Genomic DNA, 12,864 nt, shown 5'->3' with positions numbered 1-12,864 from the left:
TGCTTAGTTCAGGCTGGGGGAAAGGAGACCATTATCTTTTGACAAGATTGTATTCGCTCAGGCTGTTGTTCTTCTAAGCAAATAGACTTCTTGCAAGTCAGTGACACGCACCTGCCCTGAATTATGCACCCAAACTGCAGCGGACATGGGAACGCGAATAGGTTTTTCGCTATCAATTTAATTCCGGTTCTGATCGCTGCCTCTTTTGCAGGTTAGGCTCTCAAACTTGCTGGATGCCGATCCAACTTGCGAGTTGACTTGTCGCACGGTATTATCCCAATGCACGTTCCTGGGGGCTGCGGTATGGTCCGGGGAGCAGTGCGGTCTGGTAGGTGGTGGTGGTGGTTCGGTAGCCAGAGAACTGGGTCTGTCAGTACCTCTGCCCAGCTTTCGCCTCCGCCCCAACCTGCGAAGTTCCCCGCAAGGGATGCCCAGATGCGGCTCCCAGGTCTGAGAGGTCAATGGCTTGTTCTGCCTGGTGCAGGCATCGAAAGGGTTAACGTGGCACTGAGGAAATAGTGGTGAGGAGAGGAAAAAAAAAATTGTTTTTTGCAAAAGAAGAAAGGATCTGTCGTTTCATGATACTAATCTAGGATGAGGACCAGGGTCTTTTGATCTTGCTGTATGATTTCTTCTCTGGTTTTTAAATTCAGTGTTTTTATTTACAGCTAGCTCAGGCAGGCAGAGTAACCTGTCCTCTACTCAGGTGCCGACGTGAACACATACAAGTTATTAGGACATAATATACTCACTGATTAGGTAATAACATGGCAAGGCAAATAAAAGATTTTATGACAAATTTAAATAGCAGTGGATTAAAGTTCAGGAGGACTGGGGATTAAGCAAAGGGACTTCATCTGGTCAGGGTAGATAGTGGCCATTAAACTGTCCTCTGGGAGATTTGCAGAGCCTTGAATAATAGGAGCGTGTTTGTGTGTGTATGAATTGCCATACCTTGTTTTTCTTAATCAAATGCAGTCTCGAGCAATTCCTAAATTGTGCCTTCCTCCTTCCCTGCCTCGCTCCCCCCCGCCCCCCCTGCCATTGGCTTCCTTTACTCTGTTTATGGGTTTGTAAGTGGGAAATAGAACTTAATTGACTGCTTATGCTATATTTAAAATGGTGACATACCTAAATCCAATTATGCAGGGGAAGTTAACGAATGCCACCTCATCAGTAAGGTGCACTGCCATCAGCGCTGTCCATCCCATTTTTCTTTCTTTGCATTTCTGACAGCGACTGCAGTTTAGGCGGGGGGGGTGGTGGTGCAGAAACTATTCCATAATAAATACTGGAAAAACGCTTTGTGCATAAACCCATCTTTCCCTATTGTTGTAAATTTGGAGCGCTCGAATTTATAGAAGATCTGGTTGTGCTAATTAGAATGCTGCAGCAAAACCTTCCCTGCTACTGGTACCACACTGATAAATCCCAGTGCAATTTTTAAAAAAGTGTCGATTCACTTCTTAAGTGCATCTTTTTTAAGCCATGCAATTTTTTGAAAGTGCACTGGGATTTCTTTTGAAGCACATCTTGACTTTTAATAAATAGATCAAAAGTGCTTTAAAATATATCATGGCTGATTTTGCTCTCCCACAAATCCATCGCTTTTTATTACCTTTTAACTAACTCACCTTTTTCCAGAACAGAAGGGAAACGGTTCCGATCTCTCGATGGTATGTTTTTCTTTCAATTTTCCAGGCTGTCAATGTTTAGGGGAAAAATTTACCCAGGAAAAAATCTCCCAGTATATCAGCCTTAAAGGAAAGAAGGACAGAAATGTGTTTTCTCATGACGCCTGGGCTAACTGGGCTATAATATACCTAAAGATACCAGGTAAAATGGCAATACTGGCGCAGCTTACAGTGCCCCGTGGCAATTTAGGAAACCGACTTCATATGGCTGGCTGATTCCTGTGATGAAGAGGTCCAGGACTAAAAAACAGCCCTGACAAACATCGGGAGCTAACCTGGGGTTTGTTTGCATATCAGCCTCTTGCATTTCTGCTGTTGCCTGTGGGCTCCTCGGTGCTGTTTACGGAGGAAGAGAAATACCTGCAATTCCAACTCAGATGCTTGGACCTTTAATGGCATTCAGTTAATGCTTGGCAAGTGCGATACGATTTGTGAAAATCATCCTGTCGCTTAATCCTCTTCAGTGCCAAGGGTTATTAGGTAGGGATTGCAAACAAGATGAGAAATTGGAACACTTATATGTTATGGACTGAATGGGAGAATCTTCAAGTGGCTTAAAAATTATTGAAGTTTTTTTTCTTTTAACCTGTGGTAAATTTTGGATTATCAAAACAAGTATCATAAAAAAATGAAGGCGACCTCTAGCTGAGTAATCCTTTCACTTAAACCTTGAGAAAAATCACTGGCAAATGACAGCGCAAGCTGACTGTTGCCCATTGCCACAGCACCGAGCTGGATGCACGGAATTGTGCCGGGGTTTAAGAAATAATCTGAGTAAGTTTCTTTCCCTGCGTGCGCACCTAAGACATATCTCCAAGGCACGCGCGTTTTGCCCTCTGAAAGCTTCGTAATCTGTTACATAGTTCAAAAGCGGAGGAGAAAAAACTTTATTTCATGGAAAGGAATGAGGCAATGAGTTAAGAGCTGTCGTTTTGGGCTTGCCATCTCAGCTCTTATTGCCCAGGCTGAACGGCTTCAGGGTTTCCGAGCTGTTGCGAGCAGCATTTGCAGCTGTGTATGAGCTATGATAGACACCCAGTAGGTATTTCAGGAATGAGCTGCTTCTGCAGGGCGCTTTTCCAGATGCAGTCTCTCGGATCCCAGTTCCGATGTATGGGAGCATGCGTGTGAGAGGGGAAGGAAAAATGTCAGGGAGATTGCTTCGAGGAAGCTGGATGCACGTGTTGATTTGGACTGACCAATTTGGGAGGAGCTCTGCCTGCAGCTATGGAGCTTGCGATCCACAGCGAGAAAGCCGCTTTGTCAGGCGTTGAGCCACGCCGTGTCTGGCAGTATTCCAGCGTCACGTCGCTGATGAGATAGTGGTTTCCACGTACGAAGCAGACAGCAACTTTAATGGAAGATATTTTATGACAGGGAGCTTTAAAAGTTATTCCTTTATCCTGTAGTTATACAATTATGATATTCGGTAACATGCAGCATGCCACAGTTGTGATGACAGTAGCGCGCTCCTTCTTCAACTTATAGATAAGATGTGGCAGGAACTGAGATTTCCAGGTCTCAGACACGCTTCTGAAATATCCGCGGATTACCAAAGTTGCTTGATATAGGAGGAAGTCAGAGTAAAGTGTGGGATACCTGGACTAATTGCCTGGAAATGGCAGCCCGGGGCTGGCTAAAGCCCGATCTGATTAGCATTCAGTGTCAGCGCTGGCAAATGAGGATGAACAGAAACGACCGGAGCAACAGCAAGATGAAAGGGTAGCGCTTCCTACCTGTCCTTCAAACTCTCCTCCCTAACGAACCCCTTCTGCAGCGCCGGCAGCCCGCTCGCGAGACGGGACGTACGGCTCGGGTCTTGGGTGATGCTGGCGTGTGGGTCGGGGAGCCTGCGGGGCGGGTGGATGCCCATCCGCGGATCCGGCGGGCTCCGATGCCTGTCCCCTCCTTCGGGGCAGGTAAGGAGAGTACGAGGGATGGCGGGACACCTCCCAGGCTGGCATCGCGCCCGGGAGCAACCGGCCAGCAAGGTCCCAGCACGCTTGGCTAAAGACGGCGTCAGAAATTGAAGAAGTCAAGTGCTAAACGCGTGGCCGGCCAAAACGGGGGTAGAGCTGTTGAGGCAGCGGGGCTTCTCCCCGGTTGCTGCCGGTCTCCCCAGTCTGTCTGGAGGAGGGTTTTTGTCAAGGAACACGAGTGCTTTCTGTCCTAAATGCGAAGGTAAAAAACCGCAGTGTCTTTTTGGAGCTATAAAACCATTTTACACAATTAGGTTTTAAATCTAATGACTGGAGCTTTGGCTTGCTGGTAGCAAACAGAGGCCCGTGCTTTGTGCAGAATGATTATTTATGTATTTAAAAAACAAAATCAAGGCTGTCTGTGATTTGGATCTAATTTCACATTTATTTTTCATAGTTTGTTTGCTTAGTAGCTCTGCAGTAAGACAGTGATTAGTTAAATCAGTTATACATAAATTCAAAGACTTGTTCTTCATTTTAGATGTTCAGACTTAATTGGATTTAAATCAGATTAAAAAGTGACTTCTGAGGGAAAAATACCCCCAAGCATGAAAAGATGGTTACTTTTTTTAACTTATCACGTAAATGGCAGGAGAGATTTCGATCTTTATAACATTTATTCCCTGTTACAGCTTACAATTCTATTTAACTTTTAAAGAAAATACTTATATATTAAAATGTTAGCAGGGCAGAGTAGGAGGAAGCCACTGACTTATCTTCCTCAAAATAACCTGTTTTCTAGTCCAGAGTATTTTCTTCAGATTGTAACAAACTTTTAAACTTAAACATTACGAAAGGAGGCCATTCTATGAGTTTATTAAATATATTCATTGCTGTGAAAATCATATAACACGAGCTGTATTAAAACCATGGAAGAGACCGTTTCTCTCCGAGGAGATGCCCTGGTAGATCCAGATAGTTTCTCCCTTGGGGTTTAAGGGACCGTAAGAGATTTATTTACAGGCTCGGGCCATGTATGTAAATGTGAATTACTGAATAAGGAAAAGCAGCGTTGGAAGAGTTTGGACGAAGATGGAGTAGTTTTCAGTGCTACGGTAGTAGTTTGGGATCTCCAGAAACAACGTCCGTGAACCCAGCAGAGGAAGATCTTTGCAGAGGAGCGGAGCACGACTCAATCCTGACTGTCAAGCACAGTTTATGCTGTGGGGCAATAGCATTTTGCTGCCTGGCCTTTTGCCTAGTTTGCTCAATTCGAGCATTTTGAGATAGGCATTTGGACAAACAGGCCAGCTGCAGGATCAGCTGTCTGTGGCTTTCCAGGCTCCTCGTGATGCAGAAGATTGAGGACTTTATGCAAAATCCAGGTACTTAACCATATGGGAGGCAGGATGAATATATAGATTTTAGAGGACAGAGCAGAGATTTGTATTCAGATAATTTCCCCATCTGGAATGATACGAGGCTGGGGAATTCAAGCCACCTCCCCCAAAAGGTGTGTTCTCTAGGGGGCTTGATGGAGAAGTGCTACTACAAAGATAAGAAAAGGCAGAAGGAATAACAACTGCTGACGCCAAATGCCTATGCTCATCTTTCCCATCAATTATTTAGACAAGAAAGATTTACATGAAAATTAATCATTAAATTTTGAATTGCTTCTTTTCATCAATAATGAAATATCTGCACCAAATACAAACAGATAAAGAGAACAGGATAGGAAATCATCCTTAATACACAAAAGGAGAAGTAATATTTTAATGAAAATATAAAGCTCATTACTGCTTTACGATGGAGGGTTACTGTCAGTGACCTAGAATAGAAAGCTTTATACGCCGAACGTGAAACCTCCTGTTTAATGTACTCTATTTGACGTTGGCATATTAAGAATTGTGGGCTGGATTCTGCTATATTCCATAAACCGGTAATTTTTGGTGCCAAAATAATTTTCATACGGTCAGGGAGTTGTCTTTCAAGTTCGTGCATCTAGAAGTATCGCGGTAGGCAATAAATTTCAGTGTTTTAACTTTCTGAATTGTTTAAACCGATTTTGTCAAGTATATATAGTCTTGACAGAAGAGACTGAGTCTGAGAACTAAGCCTACAGAAACCAATTTAATTGGTAATTTTCAACTTATTGTCAATTGCTGTGATTGTATCTTTAACCTAAAAGTGCTGGCGGAAGGGCTTGGTATGCTTCTTGATGTCCCAGCTGAAACACAGTACCCTAAAACTTTAGCTTCTTTCGCCCCTACCCCCCAAGCAAATTTCAAATGCTCCTGTCCAGAAAAAAAATGTGGGAAGCGTGGAAAATAAACAACCTGTATGCATAAAAATCTGCAAGTAAATGAAACGATCTCATCATTTATTTAAGTAACATGATGTTGGTGTTATATTTAGGATTTCTGAACGCTTGGTGTTGAGAAAACTGCAAACTAAGTCGGATACAGCATTGACCTAGAAAGCGGGGAGAGCCTGCAGTATACTCGGTAAGTACAAATGCTTTTCTAAATTCAATTACTTTTAACTTGCTGGTGGATCTTTTCAAAGCCTCGTGTGTGATAGAATCACCTCCAAAGGCATACTGCGTCCTACATCTGTGAATATAAAGCACTAAAGAAACGGTAAGCATCGCTGTGACAAAATAACTTACATAATATGTAGAGTTACGCACTACTCCCTGCCCTGCTCCGACTCCATCGTTTAATGTTGTTTTCATTTTGATATAGGTTTGTCTTGTCATTTCCCTTCTGTGTTTCACCAGATAGGTACCTGTAGTGAATTAGAGGGAAGACAAGCATAAAGTCAATTCCACTTGCTGTAATTCCCCAGGATTTTAAAAGGGAAAGATGTTTGTTTAATTTGCTTTGCAACCTATGAGCTCGTGGGGTTCATTAATTTTTCGAGAAGTAAATAAGTTCCAGTGTTTTGTTCCTGAATTTATCACTTTTTGTCTATTTCCATTTTAGCTGGTAATTCAACCTCTGCCTCTTGCTTGAGTGAACTCTGTGAGAGACCGCATCTGGGCTTTTTCAGCTCGGGGCACAGTTGTGCAGAAAACAGGTATTTTTTTTTTTTTGCCTAGTTGCTCCTGTAATTGGCACCACATGGCTTCAGGAGCACAGGTAGCACGCGGGTGTGCGTTGTGTTGGAGGCACCTTGCTGAGCATTGCACTGACACGGGCCAATATCCGTCTTTTACTGATAACCAGGGTGGGCTTCTTGGGCACGGATGTTACTGGCCTTGCAATACTTGTATGTCCCACTGAGTGGTACGAGGAATGCTCGTGGGCTTGCCAGCCAGACAGGCATTGTAGCCGTGGAGAGAAGACTGTAGCCTGCTTGTCTGCTGTCTTCTACCAGAAGGGAAAGGCAGCTAGGTGAGGAAGTTTCATTAATGAGAACAGAAGTTCTCTTGAGGCCGCTTTAGTAGCAGCTTTTGGTGGATTGGGGTGTGGAAATGTTAGATTTAGCAGATAATCAGCCTGCATTTTTATCTCTACTTAAAATAGCAGAATAGAAGATTATCTCATCTCCATGAACTGCTATTTTTCACTTAGTAAATTATTTTACCGCCCAAAGCGGGTGCCACACAAAGAGTTGTGGTTGGGAGGCATGTAGTTATTTATCTCGGTCAAAATGTCTCAGTTAAAAAGCTATCAGTAGGACATAATAATAATAAATACATATGGCATTTGGCTAGACGAATACGAGATTATACTAAATAGAACACATTTTTGAAAAGAATAATTGTAACTAATTAGAAATCTCCAGTTATGCTTAGAGTTGTAAGAACGTGAAATCAAATTTAATTATGCAAGGTCCCAGTTGTGCCAAAGGTGTTATAAAGAATATCTTTATGGAGACATTCAGTATAAGAAACTGGCTGGTGCTATTATTAGCATGCTCATTTGCACATTTTCCTTATATTAGTTTAAAATTTAATGATGGTGTTTGTAGGGCTAATTACCAAGAATCTGCACAGCACTCATTGGGGTAGTCACCCAACAGGCATCCATTTTTGCAACAGTAAGTTATCGATAACTCCAAAGTAGCTTTGACTAAATCCTTTATATTAAGTATATGTACAAACAAGTCGTTAAGAGTGGAAATACCTGCGATCACACCCACGGTTCCCTTAGAAGCGTAAACAATGAGCGTTGTTCCTTCGTTCCTGCGTGCTAGCCTGAATCCTGGCCAGCATCAGGATTTACCACGGGGAGTTCAGCACTGTGCTGAACCTACCTTGAAGATAATCGCAAGGCAACCATCTCTCTCGCTACCGCTCCTCTCCTCTGCTTCGCCGGATCGCATTAAAGCGTTAGCCCCGGGAGCTGACTGCGAGGCTGATCCTTGATTAATGGCAGGGCGGCCGCCTGCTGCAGCAGGAGGGGGCCGGCCGGGGAGGGATTTATCCCACTCATCTGACACGTGGCGCTTCGCTCTTCTGCGGTGTCGTGGCTACAGAGCCAGGGCTGAAAGCCTCCGTTTTCGGTACCTCTGATCTACCTCAAACGTACCTTAAAGGAGAAAGGAGCTGTGCTGTGGATCTCAGCCTTGACTGGCACGTTCCTGGGTTTTGCACTCGAGTATCTGGGAAAGGGGGAGGCAGCCGGAGAAAGGCAGCAAAGCATCGCACGCGTGTTTCTCCCAGCTGATCTGCAGGCAGTGTTGGAAAAGAAGGGGTCGTTCCTGCTACCGAGAGTGACTGACGGGAACCTGGGGTGGGATTCTGGTCTCACTACCTCGGAAACCTGCGGTGAGCATACATCTGCAGCTGAACTGGGCACCCTAGGCTTCCCTTGTTAGTTAATGGAGGCGATTAGGTATTTTTAGGCATGACTCGCCTGTCCTATTTTAGCTCTCTATTTTAGTACAGGATGAATTGTACGATGTCCGTTAACTTTAAAGAGAGTCTAATCCGAGTAGCTCAGATGCGGACCTCTTAACTGATTTATTCGGATCAGTTCTACCCCCGTCTGCCAAGGTCTTTAAAGCACCAGGTATCTTCCAAGGCTAAAACCGAGGCAAACAGTGAGAGAGGGGCAGGGCAGAAAGCTGTCTTTTGCTTTGCTTTTTCCCAGATAGCAGCATCTCTTCAGGTGTGACTTTGGCAGCCAAACGCTCGAGTTGGCTGTGGTCGTTTTGAACTGTCAAAAGTATTGTTGGTCCTAGTCTAGGAGCAATGCAGTCTCCGTCGGTACAACGTCTATCCAGTTGGAAAAAAAAAAAGGATTTTTAGTTGCCTTCCCTCTCAAACATCTGCTTTTCTGTTGACAAATCGCTCCCTCTCTCTTGCCCTATCCCTGCCCTCCTTTTTCCTTATGGCTCTCTGTCTCGACCCCTCCTGATGCAGCCAAACCTGCCAATTCTCTGTAGCTCCTCTGAGGCTCCCGATCTTCCTTAGCTTTTGCTGAAACTAAGCAAAGAGGCTCCCTGGCGTAGAGGCAGGAATATCAGCAACACCTCAATAGCGCAGCCACGCTGGGACCCGCAACAACATGCCCCCACACGTGTCCGCGTACGCAGAGTTTGCTGTGGGCTGGAAGAGGCAGCAGGAGGGAAGGCCGGGTCATACCGAGCGTTTCTAAGCCGATGAAAACAGCAGGCACTGCCCGGTGGTGGTCCGCGTGCAGGGACCAGGCTGGGACCAGGCGCAGGCAGCAAAGCGTATCCATAGGAATGAAGTACAAAGATGGTGAAAGACTGGTACGTCTTGCACACCGTCATCTTCTCGTCGCGTGTGCTTTCTGCCTACTGATGCAAATAAGGGCATCCTCCGTCATTTTTCTGAAGCTGACATGAGACCGTGATGTTTTCCACGCGGGCGGAATTCATACACGGCACATCTCTGAGCCTCTGGCTACACGGGGAACCGCACAAGCTCCTTGATGATACCACAGGCCACGAACCACGGGTGGCTGCTGGCTGCCCATACCCTGCCTCGCGATCACCGGAACGATCAGCTGGCCGAACAGGGCGGAATCTCCCAGTGGTGGCCTCCGTTATGACGGTCGCAGGGTGAGCTGGCACTAGAGGTGGGTTATATGCAGACTGAGGGCTGAGGCATTCTTGATAAATTCGGGTGTCTGATAGAACTAGGATTGAACTTCTCATTTCCGAGCCTTGCTTGGAGCCTCAGTGTGGGTGCCTCTCTTCCTTCCCTTGCTCTGTAATCTGAAGGATTGAGCTTCAGTTTATTTCATCCCTTCTCACACCATATGTAGTTGTCAGTGGCCTAAAACTCTGCTTGATTTTTAATTTTTTTTTTTTTTTTTTTTTCAACAATCTCATTCCTGGCCTGTGTCCCCCTACCAGCTGTCTAACGATGGTATAATCATGAGCTCTGAGCGCTGTCATCCCTAAACTCAGTCTTATTGAATCAAATACCTGCTCTAAACTGCAATATCTGTGTACTCACACACGCAGGATGGGTTGCTACTTGCTCTCTTCCCGGCTAACACAGTGAATCCTGGCTGGACTGAGCGCACCGAATCCCTCTCTGTTCTGCTCACCATGTGCATTCTGTTTTCAGGCTGTCATTCGGAGACAGCTGAAGAACTTGGCCGGTACAGGCTCTTTCAAGGTTGGGATCAGCGTTTTGATGAATTGTAGAGTCTTTGGGTAGAGGGTGAACATTGATCTGCACTTCTCTGCAGGAGAAGTGCAGATGTCCAAGGATGTGTAGGATGCAGAGGATCCACCTTGTGCAAGTGATACTTTATAAACGTGAGTTCAGAGTGCGTGTCCAGCTGTTGTGTCAGAGCACAGCAACGATGCAGCTCCCAGCAGGCTCCGTCTCCCTTCCACCGGGATCTTTCTCCCACAGGAGACCTCCTGCCACCACCTGAGCTTCTGCAAGCTCCCTGGTCCAGTGCAAGATGATCCTGTAGGATGTCTGATAATACGGAGTGCTGATAGGTGTCCGTGTCCCAGGACCCTGATTCCCGGTAATCTTCATCAGGATAAGGAGAGAAGAGCACACACACGGCAGGTCCTAGCTATATCGGTTACTGCACATCTGATACGTGTCCAGATACTAGAAGGACTTCTGTAAGATAGCATAAAATACATAAAGTACAAGTTGTTTGGCACACTTAGGGAGCTCTGCCCTACAAATCGTTCCCCTTCTGCTTCTCTTGTTGCTAATGAAACAGCTGCTCTTTGGTTTCAGGCTTTAACCTATTTTTAGATTCCTTTTATGCTGTTGGCCCTTTGAAATGCATGAATCGCTGTGAAAGAAAGCCAGTGTCATTGCTGTGAGGCACGAGGAAGGCCTGTAGGTGAAGTCATGTCTGGTAATGAGAGACTGTCTCACCTATTCATCTCCTCCCTTCCTTTATTTCTATAAAGCAACTCTGTTCCCTTGGGCACGTGGTTGCATACCTTTTCTGCTTTTATTTAAGCATTACAGTGATAGCAGGCACAGCCCTTCATTAGCACAGCTGCAGAGCCGGCGTGCTCTGCTGCGGTCTCAATACGTGGTCCTGTTCCCACCGCAGGAAATGTGCTGGCCCGAAGCGGAAAGGGAGCTGGAGGAGCTTGGATTTCAAGGAGAGAAGCTGGAGAACAGCGCAGAAAGGAGGAAGCTGTGAATAAAAATAGGGGGCCAGCGGAAGGTAGGATTTGTTTGTTGGATGAGCAGTAAAGACCCCATTTCCGTGAGCTGCGGGGTTCTAATTGGGATGTCAGACTTTGCCTTTGTGCAGTAGGGTTTCACACGAAGGGATGTGGGTGGGCAAGTAAAGTATCATCCTCTAAATAGTCAAGTTATCCCAATGGCTCTGGATGCCAGTAGATACCAAATCCGGAATCGCTGGATCAGTGTATTCTCTGATCTGCCCAACACGACCATAGGTGCTAGGATTGCTGTGGTTTTAAATGTGATATAAATCATTGCATTACTTCATTAGTTATTTACCACCTACAATTTATTAGTTCAGCACTAAACTAACTTAAGCAGCAGTTCCTCATGGGATTTACAGTTTGAAGGCTGAAGGCCCAGCTGCGTCTCAGCTGACACTAATGAACATGCTGTGGCTAATTGAAGTGGGAAGAATCGTACCCAGCGTCTTGGTTGCGCTACTGAGCTGACTCAGTATTGACAACTTACTCGTTTCTTCAAAAACCCAAGCCAGGCTCAGGACATTTTGGTTGATTAAAAAAAAATAAATTATTTCTACTCCCTGACTTCGGAGTTTTAGGCTTCTGAAAAAATGTTTCCGAACTGATCCAACAATTTTATCCTTCCAGACAGACCTTTATTCTCGTTGCTGCAGCCTTTACTGCCTTGAGGACTTCCGTTCTTCGCTCTGCATCCCTGCACTGACACACAGTTTCACTGGGATCGAGTCATCTCCGACGTATCTGCTAAATCCTGGCTAGAGACAAGGAGTTCTCGACACAGCAGGGTTCGGTTTTCTTTTTATGGTTGAAAAATGTGGTTTGAATTCTGTGCTACAGCGAAAATCTAGCAGCAAAATGTGTGCCTCTGAGGTGTAAAGGCGGCTGCTGTTGCAGATTCATACGAGCTCGGTTACGTACGGGGAACTTTGTACTCGGAGGAAATTATCACTAGTCTGTAACGCTCTTGGTTTTCTGTTGGCTTTGTATAGGTTCCTACACTGATGAAAGTGCATTTCAAGTTGAATTTTTCAGGCCCTGTGTATGTAGTATTACATAGATTGCAAATATCTGCCATGATTTCCCCTGTTCAGAATAAAACCGTCTATGACACCTGTAGGAGTATTTGCATTCTTACTTGCACAGTAGATGATGAAGTCTAGAAAGCCGTAGTTTGTTAAACAGAGCATGGTTAAGGAGTTAGACGGTTGGGAAAAAAATCGTCCTTCCTAAGATGATTAGTACCAATTCCTATCTGCTTTTCCTGCCCTCGCTCTCAATATTTTAAGAAAATATCAGGCATTTGCTTTCACCTCACGATGCAGTTGAAAAGACACGCACAGCATTAAAACGGTGTTGGGTGAATGGAAGGGAAGGCCTACTAGAAGTGATTGATGGGAGCAGCTGGAGAGATAGCGAACGTGGCCGTGATTTTTGAAATAAATAACAAACAATGGAATTTTGTGATTTTTATAATCGTGTGTTCGACACTGCCCCAGCACTAAGTCTGCTTTATGTCTTTGTATAACACTCAGCAGAGACTCTTGTTTTCGGAAATTAATCTAGGGTTTAGTGTCTCGCGTTTCTGAAGATGACACGGACATGTGAGGAGA

At 45.0% G+C, this 12,864-nt stretch overlaps 2 long non-coding RNA genes across 9 annotated transcripts; one reads left to right on the top strand and one right to left on the bottom strand.

Annotated features, from left to right (window-relative positions):
• Window positions 1–337: 337 nt before the first annotated feature.
• LOC115351804 lies at window positions 338–7,959 on the bottom strand. The gene is made up of 4 exons (XR_003926914.1): window positions 7,874–7,959; window positions 6,282–6,400; window positions 1,635–1,757; window positions 338–507 (listed from the first exon to the last, which is right to left on the bottom strand). It is a non-coding gene; the product is annotated as an uncharacterized LOC115351804 (long non-coding RNA).
• LOC115351803 lies at window positions 3,752–12,370 on the top strand. 8 transcript variants are annotated; one of them, XR_003926907.1, is made up of 5 exons: window positions 3,752–3,875; window positions 6,029–6,117; window positions 6,598–6,691; window positions 11,131–11,247; window positions 11,882–12,370. It is a non-coding gene; the product is annotated as an uncharacterized LOC115351803 (long non-coding RNA). The 8 variants fall into 8 exon arrangements; XR_003926906.1 differs by lacking the exon at window positions 3,752–3,875 and adding an exon at window positions 4,885–4,998; XR_003926908.1 differs by lacking the exon at window positions 3,752–3,875 and adding an exon at window positions 4,885–4,998 and having other exon boundaries at window positions 6,029–6,252.
• Window positions 12,371–12,864: the final 494 nt, after the last annotated feature.

The sequence above is a fragment of the Aquila chrysaetos genome, chromosome 16 (assembly GCF_900496995.4).
Source record: "Aquila chrysaetos chrysaetos chromosome 16, bAquChr1.4, whole genome shotgun sequence".
In the NCBI taxonomy this organism is placed as follows: domain Eukaryota; kingdom Metazoa; phylum Chordata; class Aves; order Accipitriformes; family Accipitridae; genus Aquila; species Aquila chrysaetos.
Note: the sequence above shows the minus strand (reverse complement) of the source record. Positions and strands in the feature narration are given on the sequence as shown.